Source organism: Panthera onca, chromosome B1 (assembly GCF_046562875.1).
Source record: "Panthera onca isolate mPanOnc1 chromosome B1, mPanOnc1 haplotype 2, whole genome shotgun sequence".
Classification (NCBI taxonomy): domain Eukaryota; kingdom Metazoa; phylum Chordata; class Mammalia; order Carnivora; family Felidae; genus Panthera; species Panthera onca.
In genome coordinates, this window is record NC_138342.1 from 59,055,403 (window position 1) to 59,079,242 (window position 23,840).

Sequence of the window (23,840 nt, forward strand, 5' to 3'; positions counted from 1 at the left end):
AAATTTCTTAACAGATTTATATGAATATTAAATAAGAAAAATTACTACTTAATATCTGACATTTAGGGGGTACCCTTAATATGTCAGGAAATATAAAAGGGTTTTTTTTTCCTAATAAACATGTTATTTAAACCTCACAATAACCCTGCCCATAAAAATTTAAAATAACATTGACAATTACATTAAACTTACTATATGCCACACGCCATTTCAAGTCTTTTGTATGTATTAACTCATTTAATTCTCACAATAATCCTAAAAGAAAGGGAGGAACTATTATCTCCATTCTACATATATAGAAACTAAGGCACAGAGGGATTAAGAAATTTGCTCAACTTATTCCCAACTAAGCTAATTAAGTTGAGGAGCTAAGATTTAAACCTAGGCAGCTGGCTCCAGAGTCCGTCCTCTATCTACTATACTTCCTCCAGGTGATATTATTTTTATTTTACAAATAAGGAAATCAAGTCTCAGACAGTGTGCAGTTATATAGCAGAGTTGGAACTGAAATCCAGAATGGGTCTGACTCCAAAGGCTTGTGTGGGATTAATGGGAAACAAATGATATTAAAAATGTTTTCCCTCAAGCCATATATAGTGCTTACATCTAAGTATGGGTATGCCTGGCATTTGGAGGCTTCTCAAACAAAATAATTTCCATTGTTAAGACCTAGTTTAAGAGAAACTAGCTAGCAAAGTGGCTTTCACAATTTCCTTTCTTCCAGGTCAATTCTTTCTATGCATCAAATAAATTGCTTCACCCTTGGATTAAGAGAAGTCAACAAGGTTTCTCTTTTTCAAATCTTCCTCCAACATAAGCAAGCAAAGATAGATTTGAGTTCAAAGAACTCACTTTAGGGCACTTTTTTTTCCCCCATAAACCAAAAAATAGTCTTTCCAACTTTATTTGACAAGGAATCAGGCCCTCTATGCCTCAAACCAATCAAACCATTTACTATCTCCTTCCTTTCCATTCTAGGATTACAGGGTGTTTTTCTTATCTTTTTAGATATTTACTGTTAAATTTTTACCAATAAAATATGTGATTACAGCTTTCCTACAGAATTATGGATGCTTACAAACCATTTATCATCTCTCCCTCTCCCTCTCTCTCTTACGGATCAGAAGCTTGATCAAAGGAGGAAACATTTTGTCGCCAATATATAACCAGGGCCAGCAAAGTATCTGGCATAGAGCAAGCACTTAAGCATTTGTTGATTAAACAATAAATGCATGAATAAAGGAATTGTTGGATATCCAGTAATGCATCATAATCTCTTTTAAATTACTGCTACCATTAGAAATAACTTCTGATGACAAAAACATTATCATTTAGGTCACTATTTAGGTCATTATTTAGGTCACTGAAATAAGATATTAGAAATATTTGATACTATAAGCAGAATATATATTTCAGAACTTATTTAGTTTTTTTATTATATAAGCAAAATAATTATTTACTGTTAATTTTATTTAAGAGTACGTTTTGTTAATATGATAACCTATGCCACAGCATTAAATACTCTGGGCAAAGGTTATGAAAGAGATTCATATGTATCAGTCTTAAAATCCTACATCCTAAAATGAGCCACCTACCTTCCAATTCAACCTCATATCTTGGCAAAAAAAAAACCCCTGTTTTGCCATTTGTCTAAAACTGATTTCAATGGCACAAGGTCTTTTATTTTTTGCCAGCAGCAAAAGCATTAAAGTGCAAATAGTAGTTAACATATGAACAGTTATGCAAATTCAAACCAACATATGTAAATAACAAATTATAAAAGAAAATACTTAGTAAAGTAAGATTCAAATGGCCAAAGTGGAGAGAAAAGCCTCTCACAAAAAAGGGGTAAAAGGACAGAAGAACCTCAATAAATACCAAGATAGGGTAAAAATCTTCTAAAATTTATTAGGACCAGCATTGGTTTCCTTGAATTAGGAACAAGAAAACCAACACACACACACACACACACACACACACACACACACACACACACACAGAGAAATGCGTTGATGACAAGCAAGCAACATTATTTTGTATGATTTAACATTTTGTTTATTCATCTATATAAAACTATTTTTAATCAAAAATTCCTAGTTAAGGGAGTTTTATTCCCATCAAATATTTTTTTGTTTCAAAATCCACATTTTCGACCAAAACAAGGACAGATCATTGGTGGCAGGACAAATGTAACAATTTCATTGTCCTACATAAAAGCAAACTACTAGAAAAATAAAATCTAAACCAACTTCACCTCTCAAAATGTACGAAATGTAGTCATTATTTTATAATATCTTCATTTTTTTTCCTTTCTAACTGTAAGTTCTATTTAGGCAGAAATTTGAAACCCAAGTGTGAAATAGCCTGGACCAAGCATTAATGAGACACATATATTAAAGAATTAAATAGAACTTAAAAGACTAATAAAATCTGGTCAAATTTCTGAAAGCCCAAACATTCTTAAAACAACAGTATCTCCATGATTTTACATAATATTTCTCCTAAACCAATCATGCTATAAACTGAGGATTCTAGATGTCTATCTACTAGTAGCACAGTAATATTCTTTTCATTACCACCATAACTTACTTTTTTATTAACTATGGTTTTTATCTATAAAGTAATACATGTTCGTGGAAAACATTCAATATGAAAGAAAACAGAAGTTAACCTACCTCTTACCAACTCCTACAAGGTACAATTAGCTAGTGTATTCCTCCAGAAATAACCTACATACATGATGTATATCTTAGTGTAAGATTAGTTTTTTATACAAATGGAAGCATATTATGCATACTTTTCTGCATCCCTATTTTTGTAATTTAATACTCCATAATTGTTTCAGGTTAGCACAAGCAGATCTATCCATTTTGGCAGTTGCTAAAATTTTCACTGAAAACTGTACTATAATTGATTTAACCCATCCCTATTGATGGGTATTTCTACTGTCTATGTTTCAAAATCCTGCAATAAGCATGCCCAATAAAAGGGCATACACACTATACATACCTTAATATAACTGTATGGTGCATTTCTTGACATATGTATTTAAATTTTTATGTTACCATACTCTAAAGGAGCTGGACTAATTTATATTTGACACTAAATGAGACTGACTGCTTCCCTAGAAATATTAAGTATTAATGATACAAATCTATTTAAAAACCCAGATCAAAATTCAGCTTCAGTTTTAAAAACATATCTAGATTTATCCTTAGTTCATCATTTCTACTTTTCAAGGAATAGCAAATGAAAGTTACACCTCCTCTCAATTAATTTCTGCCCCTTACCAAAATAAATCACATAAATTCATTCCCTGACAGATTAGGAACTTCAATTGCTGTCTACCAAACAAAAAACAAAACAAAACAAAACAAAACAAAACAAACAAACCAAAAAAACCCAGCAATGATGCGGATGGGAGAAGAGAAAAAATGGGGCATTAAGAAATCTGTTTAAAAATTAAAAACAATTTTTTTTACATCTATTTCTGCTAAATTATAAATTCTATCCAGGTTTAATTGGTTCTTTAACTAAGGAGTAAATTGAAGTTTCTGCCAGAATTTAGTATTCTAAAGATACAGAATTCTTTGGGTATATTTTTACCAAAGGAAATTAATTAAATAATGGTGGATATATTTGCTTCCCTTCCACATTTATTTCAAACTGTACATTTTTAAGGCATAAAATTCTATGGGGTGTCTGGGTTGCTCAGTCGGTTAAGCATCTGACTTCGCCTCAGGTCATGATCTCGTGGTTGAGGAGTTCAAGCCCCTGGTCAGGCTCTGTGATGACAGCTCAGAGTCTGGAGCCTAGTTCAGATTCTGTCTCCCTCTTTCTCTGTCCCTCCCCCACTAGCACTCTGTCTCTCTCTCAAAAATAAACATTAAAAAAAAAAAAAGGCATAAAATTCTAAAGGATTCCTTCCATCATTATTAAAAAAAAAATCAAATACACAGTAAGAAGATAGAGCCATACATAAGCAATTTTTATCAACATAAAGAGCACTAAACAGTTTATCTCAGCTTCTTGTCATACATTCCAGGTTTAATTTTGATAAAAATGTTTACAAATAAGAATGATTAAACCTACACTAGAACCTCCATACTAAATGTTAACAGTTGGACAAGCTTATGGATATGTGCAGGAATACCTAAAAGGTTTAGGTAATGAAGGATTAGGTAAGGATATTTAAAATTGTAACTTCATAAAGAGAGTAATACAAAGGCCATCCAGGAGTATATTCTAAACTGAGGTAACATATGAAATATTTTATAATAACCTGTTTTATTGCTTTAATAAGTTTTTTCAATACTAATACTATAAAAAGCCCTAGCAAACTTTTTTCTTAGATAGATCATCATTACTATTTTCGTCAAGCATTAATACAAATACGTTTGTTTTCACCAGGTGACAGGGTTTATACTGCATAATGGATATAGAACGACAAAGTCAGTCCACTTCCAAGAGTCCATAATCTAGAAAAAATTGAACCTCTTTCTCCACAAAGTTTAACATCAAAATCTTCAATGATTTTTTTCCCTCTTCTCTGAATTACTATCCCTTTTCATTTTTCTTTAAGCCAACAAATAAATAAAACCTAAAACTCTTCTTCAAAAAGGGTCAAATATCAATATATTTAAATAAAATATTTCATCCAGATGTGTCTTATGTACAGAATGGAATACAAACACAGTCTTGTCCAAATATAAGTAACATAGTAAGCAAAGTAAGAAACAAAGCAGCTTGTTCCTCTTTTCACATCTCCAATAACAGTGTGCCTGTTGGACACTTGCATTTGTTGTCTCTACTCAGGATGGGTCACACCACGAATTCATTCTTTTTCCAGTATTTCACAATAGGTTCTATGTATACAAAATTGATAAAATATTTATTGTTTTTAGGTCACACTCACCCCTCCCAAATTTGTCTGTACTGTACATTTTCAAATAAAAATTTATAAGTACATATATAAAAGGAATTATTTATTTCAATGGTTTTTTGTTTAGTTTTAAACTGGCTAAATCTAATGACAGTATTGCACTCTCAATTTGGTCAGCAAAACATTAGCTGTCTTCTACTCCAAAGCAACAAGTAGCTACCAACAAAATGAAATACAAACACATCTACAGTCCCAACCCTCCACCTCCCGCCCCCAACACATACACATCCCACACAGGCAGAAAAGTAGAGAACGAAAAGGGGCTGAGGATAAAAATACAAATTAAAAGAAAAGACTTAAGTCCAAAACCAACTCTTTAGAGTCATCAAATTCCACCACCCTTCTGAAGGACAACTGTCCTACTCTAGGAGACTGAAGAAACAGCTCCAGGTAACATGCTTAAGATATTTTCCAAAGGCATGGAAAATAATTAGGGTGTAAAAACTATCCAAGTAACCTTGGACTTCCAATACTGTCACTGGCTCTCCTCCTTTGGTTCCTGAATGGTTTGAAGTCAATGGCAACAAGCTCCAATCAATATGGTCTCTCACGATGCCTGTTACCACTCTATTTCTAGTCTAATATATTCATAACAAAACTCGAATAGTTTGTTGGCAAACAATTACTGCAAATACCAAAAGACTGACTACTCTCTCAGATTCATAACTCCATATCCTAAGAAATGTATTACATTAAATTGTCTCTATCCACCAAACACTAGACCAAAAATTACAAAATAGGGTACCATTCCCTATTCCACTAACCTCATCCTGACCATAGATAAAGAATCTTTAAGAATCTTCACATGAAGATATCTCAGAGCATAATTGACTTTCGGAAGTTCCCAAGGTGGATATACAGACAGGATTCCAACACAACCCTCATATGTGTATATATATGTATGTGTGTGAGCGCGCGCACGTGTGTGTGTGTGTGTGTGTGTGTGTGTGTATATACGGAAATACTGATTTCATTCTATGTAACTGTAAACTATCTCTTTGGTCATTATGAGGCTATCTCACAACACACCTATCTGTTACCATTACTTTCAACTTCCCCCCCACAAATTTCAAATATCCACTTTTACTGCCAAATCTCCAACAAAAAAAATCACAATATAAGAAAATAGAAGTTATTATTTAACAACCTTCATTTGTGTGACAGATATCTCACTAGCATGCTTTATGAAGTCAAATTTAACCCACATTCGTATCTTTCGACTCCTCCATCACCAATTTCTTATCACAGTCAAGTATTTTTAGAAAGCCTATCAACTCCCATTTTCTTCAGGAACATACATGCCAATGTCTCCCAGTGAAGACAGTCGATATTTTTTAAAGGGTAGACACTGAATAACTAATAACTTTCAAAATATTTAAAAGCATAACTGAACTGCCAAACATAATTTTATACTTAATATGTTTTGTATGTTTAAAGAAACCATTGCCCTCTTATACAAATTCCACAATTTCCAGTAAAACACTTAGTTTTTAAAGTATTTTTCATAATTGTTTCAAGAACATACATTTGCATAACTTGATTTTTTTTTAGCATTTCAACTTACTTAGAAAACTATGTACAATTTAATATAGGGTCTTATGCAGTTTACACTTTCAATACTTAAATGCACATATCATAAAATTTTGTAATTTTTAAAATCAAATCTGCAAAACATACAAGTAGAAATCCGCTTCCCAAAAGATCAAGTTTCTGATGCAAGACTCCTATAACTAAGCTTAAAGAAAAACATTTTACTGGGGCTCCTGGGTGTCTCAGTCAGTTAGGAGTCCAACTCTGATTTCAGCTCAGGTCATGATCTCACAGTTCATGAGACCAAGTCCTGTGTCAGGCTCTGTGCTGATTCTCTCTCTCCCTTTCTCTCTTTGCCCCTCCTCCATTCTCTCTCTCTCAAAATAAATAAATATAAAAAAAAAAACAAAAACATTTTACCTACATACACCATAAACAGGATGCTAACCCACCTTACACTAAAGTGGTATCAAAATAAAATTAACTTTATTAAAATACACAAATAAAATTAATCCTTTCATTCAACAAATATCATCTAGCTAGGGACATAATATCAGTGCCATCTCTAGAAGGATAAAAAAAGGCCATTTCTACCGCCATCTTCCTTCTTCCAGTTCTTCCAGAAGATACACACTGCGTCTATTAGCTGTGGCTCTCCCTGATCACAGGATTTCCTCCTTACAGACAAACTAGGCTTCTAATCCTGGTCTTTAGTACATCAAAGAAAATGTCATCTTATTAAGAGTCACTGGTGGGAAAAATCGCTCCAAAATTTTCCCATATATCCAAATTTTTAACAATAAATATTTTTTTAAAAAAGAATCATGGAAAGGATTCAGAAATTGGCATATAAAATCAAGAGTATATGCCAGTCAAGAAATAATTATGCATTCTACATAAAAATAGCCACATTGGATTCTATGCAACTTTCCGATTTCCTGGAATTAATCCCAAAGTGTCTTCTACTTCTACCTTAGTTTCTAAAAACCATGTGACCCTGGAATGTCACTTGATAAATAAAATCACTATTATCTAACTAGATAGATGAAACTTCTGCAATCTTTTTAATGTTATAAATGTGATATATGCAAGTAAGATTTTTTTTTTTTTTCAAAATTCGAAGGCCACAAAGGCACAAAATGAACAACAGGTCTTTTTCATACCTGTCTGCATCAACATGGCAATACACTGTTACGCTGTTAATAGGTTTCTAGTGTCTAGTGTGGTTACAGGTTAACTTTAATACTATTTTACTTCTGTTTCTTAATTCACCATTTTTATATTATCTATTGACTGTCCATTGAAGAAATGAGCACTAACCCTTCCTCTCTTGCCCTCAATTTCCTACTAATTATTCTTTTTTACATTATAAAGTTTTATAATACAACCTATTTTATATATCTTCTAAGTTGATTCTAAAACTAAAAATCAATTAAGTACATTTATAATGTACCTAAGTGAATACTAATTACCGAGGGAAATACAATTTTTTATCATTTAGACATTACTAATTGAAAGAGAATTGAACATGTATCCCAGGCAGATGAGTCTTGAATTTTATTTTAGGTTTCTTCAGTTCTTTGTGAAGGCCCAAAATTGCCACTGTAACTACTACCAGGTTTCCTCCCACCCACACTGCCCTACTACTATATCCTCTTTCATGGACTAAACTTTTCATTGTACTATAGTATCTCAAATATTTTCATATAAGGTGCAAAGCTTTTCCAAGTATAAAAAAACGTACTTGTCCTCTTATGATAAATAGTGTGGTTGAGTATAGAAAATTTAGGTCCAAATCTCTTATCCCCCAAATGTGAAGATACTGTTCCACCGTCTTCAAGCATTCATGAAGGCTGCTAAGAACTCAGTCATTTCATTTTCCATTTTTTACTCCCTTTCTCTGGCAATAATTGGGGATTTTCTGTTTATCCTTAGAGTTCTGAAATTTTACCAGATGTGTCTAGATGTAACTCTTTTTCCATTCATCCTGCTTGGGCTCTTTCAATCTGAAATTCATTATGTTTCTCCAGCTCATGACATTTTCTTCAATTATTTCTTTCATTATTTTTCTCCTTCCCACTGTTCCTGTTCTCTGCTTCTAGAACTCGTATTTTCAAATTTACAGATGTGAAAACTTTGTGAGGTATTCTCCATATCTCTTTATTTTTCTTGTTTTTTTTCTTTTTTTTTTTTTTTTTTTTTTTTTTTTGCTTCATATACGCAGAGATTTGCTCTTTAGCTCCAAATCACCACTCAGTCTTAATTCATGCTAAATTGTTATTTAGCTAATCCATTAAAATTTTTCTTTTATAATTTTCAAAATCTCTTCTGGTTCTCAGCCCCTTTTTCAGTGAAATTATGATTAATGATTGCAACATGTTCTTATATCTTAAATGAAATACCAATTACAGTTTTTCTTTGAAGTTTTCTTCGAATTATATCTGCCATCAGTTGTTCTTTTATTCATCTTAATCCTCTTCCATCTTGATTCTCCTCAATTGTCTGATTATCCCTGTCTGTTTATATTGGCAAATGAAAAGATTACTTTAGAGACTATGGGAAGCCAAAGTGCGCTTTCTCTGAGGTTGTTCAGGTTTGTTTACCCAAGTGGCTTCTCTCTTAAAAGGGACAGTAGTAAGCATGATTTAAGCAAGTCAGGGCATATAAATAAGGCATCCAAGAAAGGTAGGTACCTGCATTGGAAGTCAAGCTCACTGGTAACCATGAAAACCGTTTTCCTCTGGAGTAGCATGCTTTAGTTGCTCTGCTTCTCTCTCAGGTTCCAACATCTCAGTAGTTGCCCTACTGAATTGTTGGTCTACTTTCCTAAGAGCACAGTTCTTAGACTTCAGGCCTGAAGGCAGGCATCACTGCCACCAGAGTTGTTTAGGTTGAAGAAAGGGCGGGAAGGAGGCCCAACCAAACAGCATTTTGGAAACTAATTCTTTTAAAAATTCTTGATTATTACCCAATTACCCACTACTGTTCTTTGCATTTGTTGACTCCAAGCTTGGAGCCTTTCCGAGGTTCCCCTAGGAAAACCTGAGCTTACCTCTGGTATCTTGGGTTCCGTTCCTTCTGAGATTTTGCTGTCAATCCGATCCGGTGAACTTTCTATCTTCTTCAAAATTTCTGGTCCTCTGATGGTACCTGTAGTGGACTGTGAACTGTAATTTTACTGTTCAACATGCTTTCTCCCCACCCCCTTTTTCTAGTAACATAATCCCTCTTGTCTGTGGGGAAAACATTCCATGTGATTTAGGAGGTGATTCTTCCCAACCACAACAGGGGTGGCAACATGACTCAGGTCTGGCTAGGATATCCCATCCCCTTTCCTTTGGCAGCCATCATTGCCTGGCTGAAAACAAAGCTAAAACAGAAGAAAAGAGAGACTAAAAATGTTGGGAGAAACAGTGCTGATGACATCATTCAAATCCGGATTTATCCACACCTAGGTTGGATCTTCTCCCCTCTTTCCCCACACACATGCTAACATACATTAAACTCACAGACCTAATGAGGTCCTTTTGTTCCTCTTTAAGGTAGTTTGACTAATATGATAACATCTGTTCTTGCTTTTCAGAATTGTGGTTTAATTCAATCTTTAAAATATCAGTGGGACACTGGGAAAAAAGGAAGTTTAAGGAATGTGCTCAACGCACCATATTTAAAAGAACAACTGTAAAATAAGACTGAAGAAAGAAAATTAATGTTTACAGTTTGCTTTTAAATACATGAGGAAACAGCTGTAAACTTTATTAAGTACATCTTATTGTTCCATAAGATATCCTTCATACCTCTAGGAATAAAAAAGCAGACATAAAAACCAATTACCTCTCAAAGAGGTTTTTCTGAGTCAAGATTCCAATAGTTTCAAGAAGAAGAACAAAGGAAGAAAGGTGACAATAATTTAAAATTTGTAGCTATTGGTGTTATTACTGAGGCAGAGGTAGGGAAAAATACTGTTTTCTTTTTAATTTTAGAGGTGATAAAAAGTACAGAAGGTCACTGAACTCCTCAACGGATAAAAGACAAAATACTTCACCTAAGAAGGAGGTGAAGTACTCTTCACCTAAGATTCATGATTCATGGTTCATAGACTTATGCCTTAAGAACCCCTCCTGAAACAGTATACAAAATGCTATATGTATGCGTTTAAGTACGTTTTGGGGAATAGGTCCACAGTTTTCATCAGAATCTAATAACTAAAATTCATGACCTAAAAAAGGTAAAGAAAACTGCTCCTGACTAAAAAAGAACAATGACAACTTCACTCAAGATTTTAATTAAATCAAGAAAAGTATCTAACACCTCCCAACATGTAAGACAGTGTGCTAGATATACAATGTCCATTCTTTAGAAAAACTGTTAGGAAAAAAAAAAAAAAAAATCAGCCCTAATATGAATGAAAAAAATTGAGGTTAAGCAGTAACTTTCCCAAAGTCACATAGTATTAAGGCAGGGTTCAAAAACAAGTTTCCCAACTTAATTTCAAACTCTTTCCATAAATGCTTTTTTCCAGGTGAAATATTCATAAAAAAGAAATATGAAGGCAATGAATGGGTTATTTCATAATGGAATGTAATTTTATGTTAGGAACAGAAACTGTCAAGTACTCACATGCCTGGAGTGTAATGAAATTAGAATCTGACCCTTATTACTAATTGTCCTTTGATTAAGATATTCAGGAAAACTTCTGCTTCTGGTAGTGAAGTCAGAAAGACCTTACTATTTAATTAAGATGTATGAAACTTAACATTCAAGGCTACCTAAGCCAATGAATGGGTTCTCGAGCCAAGCAAAGCTGCTATTCTGGGCTCCATGGGATACACAATGAAGCTGCTCATGCATGGAGGACAAAAAGTCGAAATGCCAAGCCCTTGTTTTTTTTTATATTTTGGTATAAAAGACAAGAGGATCTGCTGATAAGGGTAAAATAAGTAAGAAACTTCCACATATGAAAAGACCTCCCAAATACTAAGGCACATCCACAACTTAAAACATTCCAGTTTGGATCTGGAACTCAACTCCAACTTTGGGTTGGAGCAGAAAACTGGTCAAATGAGGGAGAGGCGTTGGACTGTGAGGTAATGGCTACATGGGGGCAGAATAAGAAAAGAAATTAAGAAAATGTACAAATGTAAAAACAATCCACAAAGCAAGTTAGAGATGTGTTTTAACGTTCCAAGTTTAGAAAACAGTGTGGTCAAATCTTTGCTTTGATACTTTGCCATTTTATCTAGAATCATAGAATCATCTGCTAAACCTACAGCAGAAGTCACAGAAATATGGTTTGCTTCACCACTCCCAGAAAAGGAGATACAAGAGTAAGAAAAGGATGTTGAATCTTGCATTACTCTTATCACTCCCTCTTTATTAACAACAGTAAGATAAAGTACTACAATTTTTTTCAATTCTGGGACAATTTAAGGACATATTCTATTTAAATGCTAAAGACCTAATAAATCCAGAATATAATCCTAAAAGGGCATCTAACCCATGCAACTATCATTTGTAGAATCTTCATTACAGAATCTCATTCCTTATGCTAACACTGGCTCCATCTAAAATAAATTAACCCACATGCACAATTACCCCTGAAGAGTTTTACTGGCAATCTATGAACTCAATAAAATAAACAGAATTAGGAACTTAAATGAAAGAGTGAGATTTTTCTAAATTATAGATTTTAAATTGTATTTCTTTTTAAATAGCCAAACATCTTACTGGTCAGTAACTATTTTCACAAAGCTCTTCATCCTTCCTAATCCTTCACTTTTAACAACTAACATTTATGGAGACCCTTAATAGTTTACAAATGTTTTCACATACATTAGCTCATCTGACCCCCACCAAAAGAAGGTATTACTATGTCCCTTTTTATGTGAGTCTCTGAGAGGTTCAGTTCACATATCATACTTACTTGACAACATGAATTAAGAGGTATAGCAGGGTTTAAAACAGCCTTGGTCTCACTTTACATTCTGAGAACTTACTATAAAAGACATCATCTACAAGGTATGTATTTTGATATGATGTTCCAGAAAAGGTTAAGAATAGTATACTATTCACTCACAATCTATGAAAATCGATCCCAAAATCACTCATGTGATTTTTCCCAAAATGGAGTTAGGTAAATAAGACATAACAGAACAGAGCAATATTAACTGGCTACACTTTGACAAAGTCTTCTGGGAGTGGAAGAGAGAGGTGAGAACAATTTTATAACCTGGTGTTCTAATCAACTCAAATATACCAGGACTATTACTACTTACATATTTAGAATAAGGTGTCATTCACACAGATCTGTAAAGAGGACCTAGACGAAAGATGAAATCAGCGTGTGATCTCTAAAAATTTATACAAAACATATTTCTTGAGAGTTAACTACTGAGGAGGCCATAGAAGAATAGTAAAAAAGGCAGTGGCTTATAGAAAAGCAGACTTTTAGGTGAGACTGCCCCGGTTTATATTCCACTTCCATCATTTGCTGTGACCTTGAGCAACTTATTCTTTGTCTTGGTTTTTTCAACTATAAAATGTATATACAAATATTATGTACCTCAGAGTTGCTGTGAGGATTAAATGAGACATAAAGCAATTCAAACTGCCTGGTATATAGTAAGCACTCATTAAAATATTAGTTATTAAAATATTAGTTATTGAGATTATAATTACTCAGTGGGCTAAGTGTTATGAACAACTTCAGGGAAGAGGGGATATTTTATCTGGCTGTTCATGGATAAAGCAGTCAACAAAGCACAACACCCAGAGAGAACAGGTATTAATAGGGCTTGAAAGCTAACATTCGACCTACCATATCACAAAACATACTAAACCACTAGTTTAAAAAATATGGTGTTGACACACATAATAAAATGGGAATTATAAAAACAGACCCGTGCACATTTGGTCTAGCACTTTCACCAGTGGAATATATCCTAGCAAATTAGAGCAACATACACACAAAGATAAATATATCAAAAAGAATCCACTGCAGTACTATTTGTTAATAGCAGAACACTGGGCACAACCAAAACACTGGCTAAAAACACTGTATAAAACCAGGGAAGTCATGATCCCTAACAAGAAAATACTCCCCAACCATTAAGGGAAATAAGATAAACGATATGTATATTTATATGGGAAGACTACAATGAACCATTAAGTTAAAAAAATTTTCAAAATACTTTTATGATGACATTTATACAAAAATTTGTTTACATAAATACACATGTAGATATATGTGTGCAAATGTACAGAAAAAAAACCATGAAATTGAGTTCACTTAAAATTTACACCTTGTGTTCTAAAAGAAGGGAGATTTTCAAATATTATACCTTATCTTCCTTTACTATTTAAATTTTTACAGTTTACTTTTACTATATGCCTTAACAAAAATAGAAAAAAACATAATGCAATCTCCCTTAAGATTCCTCCAACATAAAAAAATTAGAAAGACTGAAAAGACCAGTCACAGTTTAGTGTCATGGCTGCATATTTTATCACAGGTTTAATTCAAAACACGTGTCATCTCGCCAATGGAATTTAAAATTTTATCCACTTTGAGTCTTGTAAGTAGCTCCTCTATTCTGGTATTGCTTAATTACCAACTGTGTAAGTTATAAATTATTCCTAGTTTATTGAAATATACTTCAAAAACAATGGAACAAAACTAAAGAACACTGGAATGATAGTACAAAATAACTAAAATACATCATGGAAATCTGTAGGTCCTGCCCTAAGTATGTATGGAGATGTTCAAGTTCATAGACAGCCCAGCGGGGCACCCGGGTGGCTCAGCTGGTTACAAGTCGACTCTTGGTTTGGCTCAGGTCATGATCTCACAGTTTTGTGGGTTTGAGCCCTGCATCTCTTGGAATTCTCTTTCTCCCTCTCTCTCTTTGCCCCTCCTCTGCTCACATTGTCTCTGTCTCTCTCAAAAATAAATAAACTTAAAGAAAATATTATAAACAAAGACAGCCTAGTTAAGACTAATGACATCACAAATCAATAAGAATACTACATAGATGCTGGCACTGCTCTTGTCTTCTTCATAAAAGCACATGTGCTTCTTAAGTAGAAATTTGTAAGGGAGGGAGGGAAGAAAGGAAAGAAAGAAGCCAAGCCTGCTTAAGAGGCTTAGAGGTTAGGAGAAAACAAAAAATTTTGTTTCAAAAGACCACAGACTACATTAAATGAAAAACATGGAAAATTACTTTGTTAACCATAAAACCGTGCATATGTTAGCTACGTGTCAAATAACACAGGAAACTATTTAGTACAAACAACTAATTTTAGTACGTGGGCGTTCAGGTTATACAAATGCAGTGCATAAAAATGTATATACGGAGCAGATATAATCCAGTCTGTTATTCTATTATCCAAATACATGAAATAAAGGTAGTACCTCAAATAGTGGGAAGGATAGTCTGAAATAGCTAATTCAACTGATTAACCATTTAAAAATGTAAGATTACGTTCTTATCTCCCTCCATAAGCCAACTTAAATTTAAAATACGTGAATTAACTGTAAAAAACAAAAGGTACAATAGGCAAAAGGTGGAAACAACTATAATGTTCATCAATGGATGAATGGAAAAACAAAATGTGGCATATACACACAATGGCTTATTCAGTCTTTATTAAAAAGGAAGGAAATCTGTTATATGCTATAATATGGAAAAATCTTAAGGACATCATGCTATGTGAAATTTAAGTCAGTCACAAAAAATAATACTATGTGATTCCATTTATATGAGGCATCTAAAGTAGTCAATTTCATAGAAACAGAAAGTAGAATAGTAGTTACCAGATGGGGCAAGAGGGGAATGAGGAGTTGTTTAACGGGTACAGTTTCAGTTTCGCAAGTTGAAAAACTTCTAGAGATCTGTTGCACGACAATGTGAATATACTTAGCACTACTGAACTGTACACTTCAATGGTTAAAATGGTAAAATTTTGTTATGTTGTTTACCACAATTAAATTTTTCACAATTATGAAAAAAGTAAGAGGTATGCATTATTTAAGCCACTTCTAAAAATTAACAAGCTATAAAGAGATCAAATGAAGCCCTTTATCAAACTCCTTTCTGACATTTAAGTGTTAAAAACACAACATCTAGGGGCACTTGGGTGGCTCAGTCAGTTAAGGGTCTGACTCTTGATTCAGGTCGTGATCTCGTGGTCATGAGATCAAGCCCCGCGTCAGGCTCTCATACTGAGTGTGGAGCCTGCTTGGGATTCTAACTCTCCCTCTCTTTCTGCCCCTCCCTAACTTACACACACTCTCTCTCAAAATAAACATTTAAAAAAGCATTGGAAAAAAAACACAACAACTAAGATTAAAAAGAAAAAGGATACATAAAATTGCTTCTATCAAGCACAAATCTGTTTTTACAAGACTGAAGAAAGGAATATATAGTTTCTCCCAAGAAATTTGAAAATCTAATATGAAATGGATAATCTTATAAAATACAAATTAAAATGTTAATGACATCAAATCCAACAGTGTATTAAAAAAAAAAAATACACAACACTAAATATTCCAAACAGTTTACTATTAGGAAATTTAGTATTGGAACTCATTATATGAATAGACTGGAAGGGAGGGAAAAGAAATACTCATTTCAACAGATGCCAAAAATGCATTTGATAAAATTTAGTATACATTTCCGATAAAACTTTGTGAGCTAGGAGAAAGAGTTACTTTAGCTTAGTATACTAAATTAACAAAGAATATTTGCATTATACTTAATAGTGACACAGCATCGCTCCCATTAGCACTCCCTAGATAACGACTGCCTCTATTACGACTTTTATTCAACATTTTGGGAATGTTCAAAACTGATGCAAGAAGAAGAAAAAACAAGAAGTATAAGTACTGAAAAAGAAGAGAAAGAAGACAATCATTTATTAAAGTCAATATAACAATTTAGTCAGAAAACTCAATAGAATAAACTGACTAAAAGAAGAATTCAATTAAGTGGCCATATACATATGAAAATCAATAGGTTCCTATCCTCCAACAATAACTAATTACAAAGTGTAATGGAAGAAAGAATACCATTCATAATGGTAATAATAACTATAAAATAATCTGGAATAAATCCATCCCCCTCAAAATGTGCAAAACCTGTATGAAAACAATAAAATTTTATTAAAGACAGCCTGAAGAAAATAGAAGCACACCATGTTTCTGGATGGAAATGCTCAGTATTATACATCTATTTCTCCTCAAATTAATTCATACTTCAATGTAATTCCAATTAAAATATCAATGCGCATATTTTATGGCAGTTTACAAAAGTCATCTAACAAGTTAAATGCACACTATCTAGAACTCCTGACAAATCAATGACAACTGCCTTCTACAAAATCAAAGCATTATAACATACTAGGGTGAGCCATACAAAATCACAGATATTTGATGACTTTCAATGAATAAAATAACAATTTCAAAAGGTCCAACCAAATAACCAAAATTGATGTGGACACAAGAATAAAAAAAAAAAAAAAAAACAGCTATTACTGGAGTGCCTGGGTGGCTCAGTTAGTTAAGCATCTGACTCTTGATTTCAGCTCATTATCAGGATCATGAGATCAAGCCCCATGTTGGGCTCCATGCTAAGTGTGGAGGCTGTTTGAGATTCTCTCTCTCTCTCTCTCTCTCTCTCTCTCCCCCCTACCCATCTGCCACGTGTACCTCCCCCCTTATAAAAACAAAAACAAAAATAGCTATTAATCTGGGAATGTTAAACACTCAAATTCTCCTACTCCCACCACCCACAAATCCCTTTCTAAGTGGTAAGAAACAGGAGTCCACTCAAGTATTTAATACTAATAAAGCCTGGCAAAAGGCCAAGAGAGCCTCCTAGTTCTTACCCCAGTAACAGTGACAGAAAACTGAAAGGGAGGGTGGAGAAAAGGAGAGATGTAGGGAGGAAAAGTTTCTTCCAACAACCCTGAACAGCTAGGCTAAAACCTAAAAGAGAAGAGACAAAGAACCAGAGGAAGAATATCCTAGAAAAAGAGTAAAAAGACCCTAAGTGAGAAAGTCTCCATGCTCTAAGAACTAGAAGGCTAGTAGGACTAGAAGATAGTGAATGAACTATGGGGCACCTGGGTGGCTCAGGCTTGGTTGAGCATCTGACTCTTGATTTCGGCTCAGATCATGATCCCAGGGTCATGGGATGGAGCCCCCTGTTGGGGCTCAGCGTGTAGCCTGCTTGAGATTCTCTTTCTCTCTCTCTCCCCCTCCCCACTGCTCTCCCATTTGTGCCAGCCCTCTCGCTCAAAGATCAAAAAAAAAAAAAAAAAAGACAATAGGGAATGAACTGAAAAGGATATAAAATGAGGCTAGAACAGTAAGAAGAATCAGCCATATGAAGTCTTATAAGCCAAGGCAGGAGTTTGGATTTTATTCTAAGGGCAATGAGAAGTTAAATGAGGATTTACATTTCAGAAAGATTAGCCTAGCTGTTGCATGAAGAATGAAATGTAGTGTGAGGAGGCAAGGAAGAGTGCTAGATCAAATTAGGAAGCTACTATGAAGTCCCAGTAAGATAGCACCCTGGACTAATATGATGGCAGCAAAGATGGAGGTATAGCTTGGAAGTCTTATGTCCAGTATTCTTTCTCTTCCCACTCTGCCACCTCACTATTCTGGCAACAGGAACACTTTTTTGGGAAGCCATTCCATGAGACTCAGGAGAAAATGACCTCTCCTAGTCTATCTCCTAGAAAGTACACAAAGACATGACCTAGGCCTGAACAAAGCATCTTTTTTCTTACCAATGGCTGGTTCAGGAATGGACACATGACCCAAGCTGGGCCAACAAGATTATTTCAGGAGCCAGGAATGACTTTTTTTGTTGTACTGTGAGACACAAGGATATGTAATCCTAGAATTATATTGGTATAAGACATTTAATTATCCTCCAATATCCACACTCTTCTTTTAGTAAAACACTTCTCCACAGATTATATCTGGGTATGACGGCCATATACAAGACCTAGGTCCTAGGAATGGACATACAACTAAGTTCTGGCCAGAAAGTAATTTTGCAATTTCTTGGCCAATTCATTAAAAGAAAGCTATTTGTGTTTGCCTGTTTCTTATTCCTCATGTGTTATGCATTAGTTTTCCAGGGCTGTCTTAACAAAATACCAGACTGGATGGCTTAAACAAGAAAATTTTTTCTCCCAGTTCTTTAGGCTAGAAGTCCAAGATTGAGGTATCAGCAGGTTTGGTTTCTTTGGAGGTCTCTCTCTTTGGCTTGTCAATAGCTACCTTTTCACTGTGTCCTCACATGACCTTTTTTCTGTGTGCACACATTTCTGGTGTCTCTTCGTATCCAAATTCCCTCTTCTTATAAGAACACCTGTCAGATTGGATTAGGGCCTACCCATATGACCTGATTTAACCTTAATTCCCTTTTATAAGGCATTACCTTCTATATACAGTCACATTCTGAGTTACTAGGGGTTAAGGCTTCCTTTTTTTAAAAATCATTTTGTTATTTTTTTTCATCATGTTAACTGTACTCTTTAATCCCCATTTCCTATTACACCCATTCTTCCATCCACCTCCCCTCTGGTAACCATCAGTTTGTTCTCTATATTTCAGAGTCTGTTTCTTCGTTTGTCTCTCCCTTCTTTTCCATTGCTTGTCTGTTTGATTGTTTAAATTCCATATATGAGTGAGATCACATGGTATTTGTCTTTCTCTATTTTCACTTAGCATTATACTCTCTAGTTCTATCCATGTTGTTGCAAACAGCAGAATTTCATTCACTTTTTATGGCTGAATAATATTCTACCTCTCACACACATACATCTTCTTTATCCACTCATGTATTGGACACCTGGGCTGCTTCCACAGTTTGTCTATTGTAAATAATGCTTCAATAAACATACAGAGGCATACGTTCCTTTTGATTAGTGTTTTTGTATTTGGGGGGTAAACACCCAGTAATGCAATTAGTGGACTGTAGGGTAGTTGTATTTTTAATTTTTTCAGGAACCTCCATACTGGTAACAACAGCTGTACCAGTTTGCATTCTCAACAACAATGGGTGTCAACGTTTCAACATGAATTTGGGAGGGACACCATTCAGCCCATAACAGGCTGGAACATGGATGTGATGCTAGTGAGCCAGATTAGACTTTGTAGATGAAGTCAACACCCTAAGGCAGAGCTGCCCAATAAAACTTTCTATAATGATGGAAATGTTCTGTATCTGCACTCTCCCAACATGGTAGCCACTAGCCACATGTTGACTATTTAAACTAATTAAAACTAAAACAAAACAAACAAATCTAAAAATCCAGCCACTGTTGTACCAGCCATATTTCAAGCACTGAGTAGCCATACTGGTAGCAGCTACCATATTGGACAGCACAGGTTAAGGGATGGTGTAACAAAACAGGAGACACTTAGACCTATGCACAACCTGAAGGACTTCCCTAGAGTATTATCACATAATCTATCCTGCTTGAACCACAAGTGTTTTGGAGTCTCTTTGTTCCAACAACCTATCTTATATTTTAATCAATACACTAAATTAGGAGTAAAGTGCTGCCATAACAAATTCTTAAAAACTCTGATAAGGCTAGAGGATAGCAAGGAAATGTGTCAGGCTGGAAAACTAACAACCTCTGTTACGCAGTGACAAACCATTTAGTAAAACTCTTGTCTGTAATAATGGGGAGGGCACATTACATAACTACCAAGTGTGTATAGCTTGAAGAAAAGCAGTTAGAAAAACTCAGAATATTGGTGGGGTGTTGGTTGTTTAAACAGGCAAGAAGATCAGCTCAACCATGAATAAGGGAGTTGTGAGCAGAGATAAACATAAAAACAGTGCCACTGAGTGAAGCTCTAGTGCAGTAAATCCAGGCCTCTGAGATCAGCAAAGGCAGCTACTTTTGTGCTCCAAATAAAAGGGCAGAACTTTGTGACCTCAAAGGTTCTTTGCCACATAGTAGCAAAGAACAGGTGAAGAGTGTTGCTTTCCCATATGTGATGGTTTCTTGATGTGTCAACTTGGTTAGGCTAAACTAATCCTGGTGCTACTGTGGAGGGATTTGTAGATGTAATTAAAGTCCCTAATCAGGTGACTTTATGCTAAGGGGATCATCCTTACTGAGCATGACCTAATAGGTAAGGTCTTAAAGGAGATTGGGTTCTTCCTGGCAAATGAGACTGCGAATAGCAGCTGAGTCTACAATTGCTCCCCCTTCCCTGGATCGTCATTTCCTAACTGCTTTGGGAGAGCCGTGTCAGCATATGACCTTGGGTTCTAGCCTACTTGAGATCTTCCCTTCCTAAATGCCTACCTTACAAACTTCAGACTTAGCCAGCTCCCAGAATTCTGTAATCCAATTCCCTGTAGTAAGTCTTTTAATATATGTCTATCTCTCTTTCTATCATATACAAATCTCCTATTTGTTCTGCTTCTCTGGTAAAACTTTTGACAGATACACCATTCAAGCCTATTATTTCAGATGCCCTCAAGGTAGCCCAGTAACAGAAAAAGGAACAGGTCTAGAACAGAGACCAGTAAGAGGATGAGTAGATTTCAAAAAATTAGGACTAAAAGAGATCTTTTGCTGAAGATAATGTCATATGGTACTGACTTAAAGAGAATGGAATAGGGGTGCCTACGTGGCTGAGTTGGTTAAGCATCTGACTTCCACTGCTCAGGTCATGATCTCATGGTTCGTGGGTTCGAGTCCAGCACAGGGCTCTGTGCTGACTGCTCAGAGCCTGGAGCCTGCTTCAGATTCTGTGTCTCCCCCTCTCTCTGCCCCTCCCCCGCTAACACTCTGTTTCTGTCTCTGTCTCTCTTAAAAAATTAATAAACATAAAAAAAATAATTTAAAAAAGGGAAGAATAGAAATCTATTAAGTTTTTGGAAGAGTTTTACCACCAAACTATATTAGTGGCCTATAAAAACCTATGACTGAACCTTACATAACCCTGCAGCTCCTAAATCTATACCAACTGGCAGGGAGCTATAAAAGTTGCATAATTCCTAGAGATGTCATACTCTTGAATGCCTTCTACTTCAGATGTAGCAAAGAAAGATAACAAACAAGGAAGAATCACCTAAGAACAAAGCCAAGGACACATGCAATAGTCAAAGTGCATTCCTCCCATAGAGCAAAACAGAGTTTAACCAAGGAATTGACATAGTTGCCAAGGCAGAGTCTTCTGTCCAGAAGGATTTCAGTATTAATATGCACCAACAACCGCTATCTACTTCTATTCTTTCCCTCTCCAAAGAAGCATCATTATGATTATCCTTAATAATCATCCTATTCCTATCAACTACTGTACGATGGGCTAGGCAAAAGGAGAGATACATCATTTATTTAGATTACTGGCTAAATTAAGAATAAAAGCATTATATAGGGCTGAGCTATATATAGTAACTGGATGGGACCTAGGATCGATTCCCTTGACAAAGGAAAGTATGTGTTAAAACAAAGGTTTGCACAAATGTTGGGTGACCAAAAAGGTTCAAACCACTACTCAAGAAGAAAAGTTTGAATTGGAAAGACACACTTGATAGTCCCTAACTTATGCATATGTAAACACACAAGACTAGATAAAATCACCTAAGAAATGAGATTACGTACAAGACTGAAAAGGGCTCAGGATTGAGCAATAAGGTACTAAATAATCAAAGGATTTACAATGAGGGGAGTAGGAGGAAGTAAGAAGACCAACCAAAAAGCAGCTAGTAATAAAGAAACAGAAGAGGACGGTAAAACAGAAGCAAAGAGGGTAGCATTTTTTAAGACACAAAAATCGGTCAACAAAGTCAAATGATATTGAAATGAGTAAATAAGAAATGGACCCTACAACGAAATATTATATCCAAAAAGATATCCATGTATCTTTGAAAACAAAGCACAGAAGTATTAAAATTTCTAAGAATTTTTTCTTCAAATATTGGGATAAAGAAGGTCTCCAAAAGTCACAATAGAATAATTCATTTTACTACACAAAAATAAAAATGTTTCGATGTTTCACATAGTATTGTGAAAATACTATGAGCAGAGAACAACAAATACTGTGAAAGATTAATATGCATAAATATAAATAGCACCAAATCACTTAGAAAAAAGACAATTCTAATAGAAAAATAAGGATAAAACAGCAAATTTTCAAAAGAAATACAAATGAAAAATATACATAAAAATTTAACTGATGTCAACAGTAATCAGGAAAATAAAAACAAAAACATTATTTTTTGTTTAAAAGATTTTAAAAACTAAGATTGCTCATTTCCAGTAATTTTTTTAATGTTTATTTGTTTTTCAGAGAGAGAGACAGAGAGAGAGAGAGAAAGAGAAAGAGACAGAGAGAGAGAGAGAGAGAGAGAGAATAAGCAGGGGAGGGACAGAAAGAGAGGGAGACACAAAATCTGAAGCAGGCTCCAGGCTCTGAGCTGTCAGCACAGAGCCCAACGTGGGGCTCAAACTTGTGAACGGCAAGATCATGACTTGAGCCAAAGCCAGACACTTAACCAATTGAGCCATCTAGGCACCCCTCCGGTAATATTCTTACTACCCTGTTGATGGAAGTAAAACTTGGGAGTATTTATTAAATTTAACATGTGCAAAACCTTTGGCCTAGCAATTCTTTCCAGGAATCCATCCTAAACTAATATTTTTCTATTTAAAAATAACCGTAAAAGAATGGTCACTTCAGCATTATACATGTAATAGCAACGTACTGAAAACAATGAAAATGTCTACCAATATAAAGGAGGAAATAAATCATAAACATTCATACTATGGAACATTCATAAGTCAATAAGAACAATGAGACAAATCCTAATGTACTGTTAGACACACATAGCCCTTTCTCCACCCCACACTCATTCATCCACTCTCACCAAGAAACTAGAACATTTGATATGCACCAAGCTGTTAGCAGCATTTACTCTAAGAAAAAATGAGATAGAAACTCTCATGTATTAGAAGACTTTTTAAAAGTAGGAATGCACTCATTAGTTTTTATAGTTAAATAAGTATGCAACCATTATCTGAAGATTTATCTCTTCAACTGACATATTTTAAGTATGATCACCAATGAAACTTTTGGCAGACAAGATTTCTAAGTGACAGTTTTACTCTGTGTGACAGGTAATTTGATTAACATACACCAAGGGGAAAAAAAAGAAAAAACTTTAAATAATGATTAATTCTGCAAAGTAGAATTATAGGTGATTTTTGTATTCTTTTTTGGATCTTTTTGATTTTGTCAAATTTTCTACAAATATGTACATGCTTCTACACATGTGCATACATTTAATTAATTAATAATGTTTAAACACCATATTTAACACCATAT

General features: G+C 34.7%; 1 protein-coding gene across 5 annotated transcripts in view; it reads right to left on the bottom strand.

Moving 5' to 3' along the window:
• ANKRD17 (ankyrin repeat domain 17) overlaps positions 1-23,840 on the bottom strand; it is a 163,049-nt gene that overhangs the window by 129,295 nt on the left and 9,914 nt on the right. Inside the window, exon 1 of one of the 5 annotated variants that reach the window (XM_078446041.2) lies at positions 9,525-10,833. The exons of the other annotated variants lie outside the window; for them this stretch is intronic. The gene's annotated coding sequence lies outside the window, so the exon portion shown is untranslated. Of the gene's footprint in view, positions 1-9,524; positions 10,834-23,840 lie in introns of those variants that run through there. 5 annotated transcript variants of the gene reach the window in all.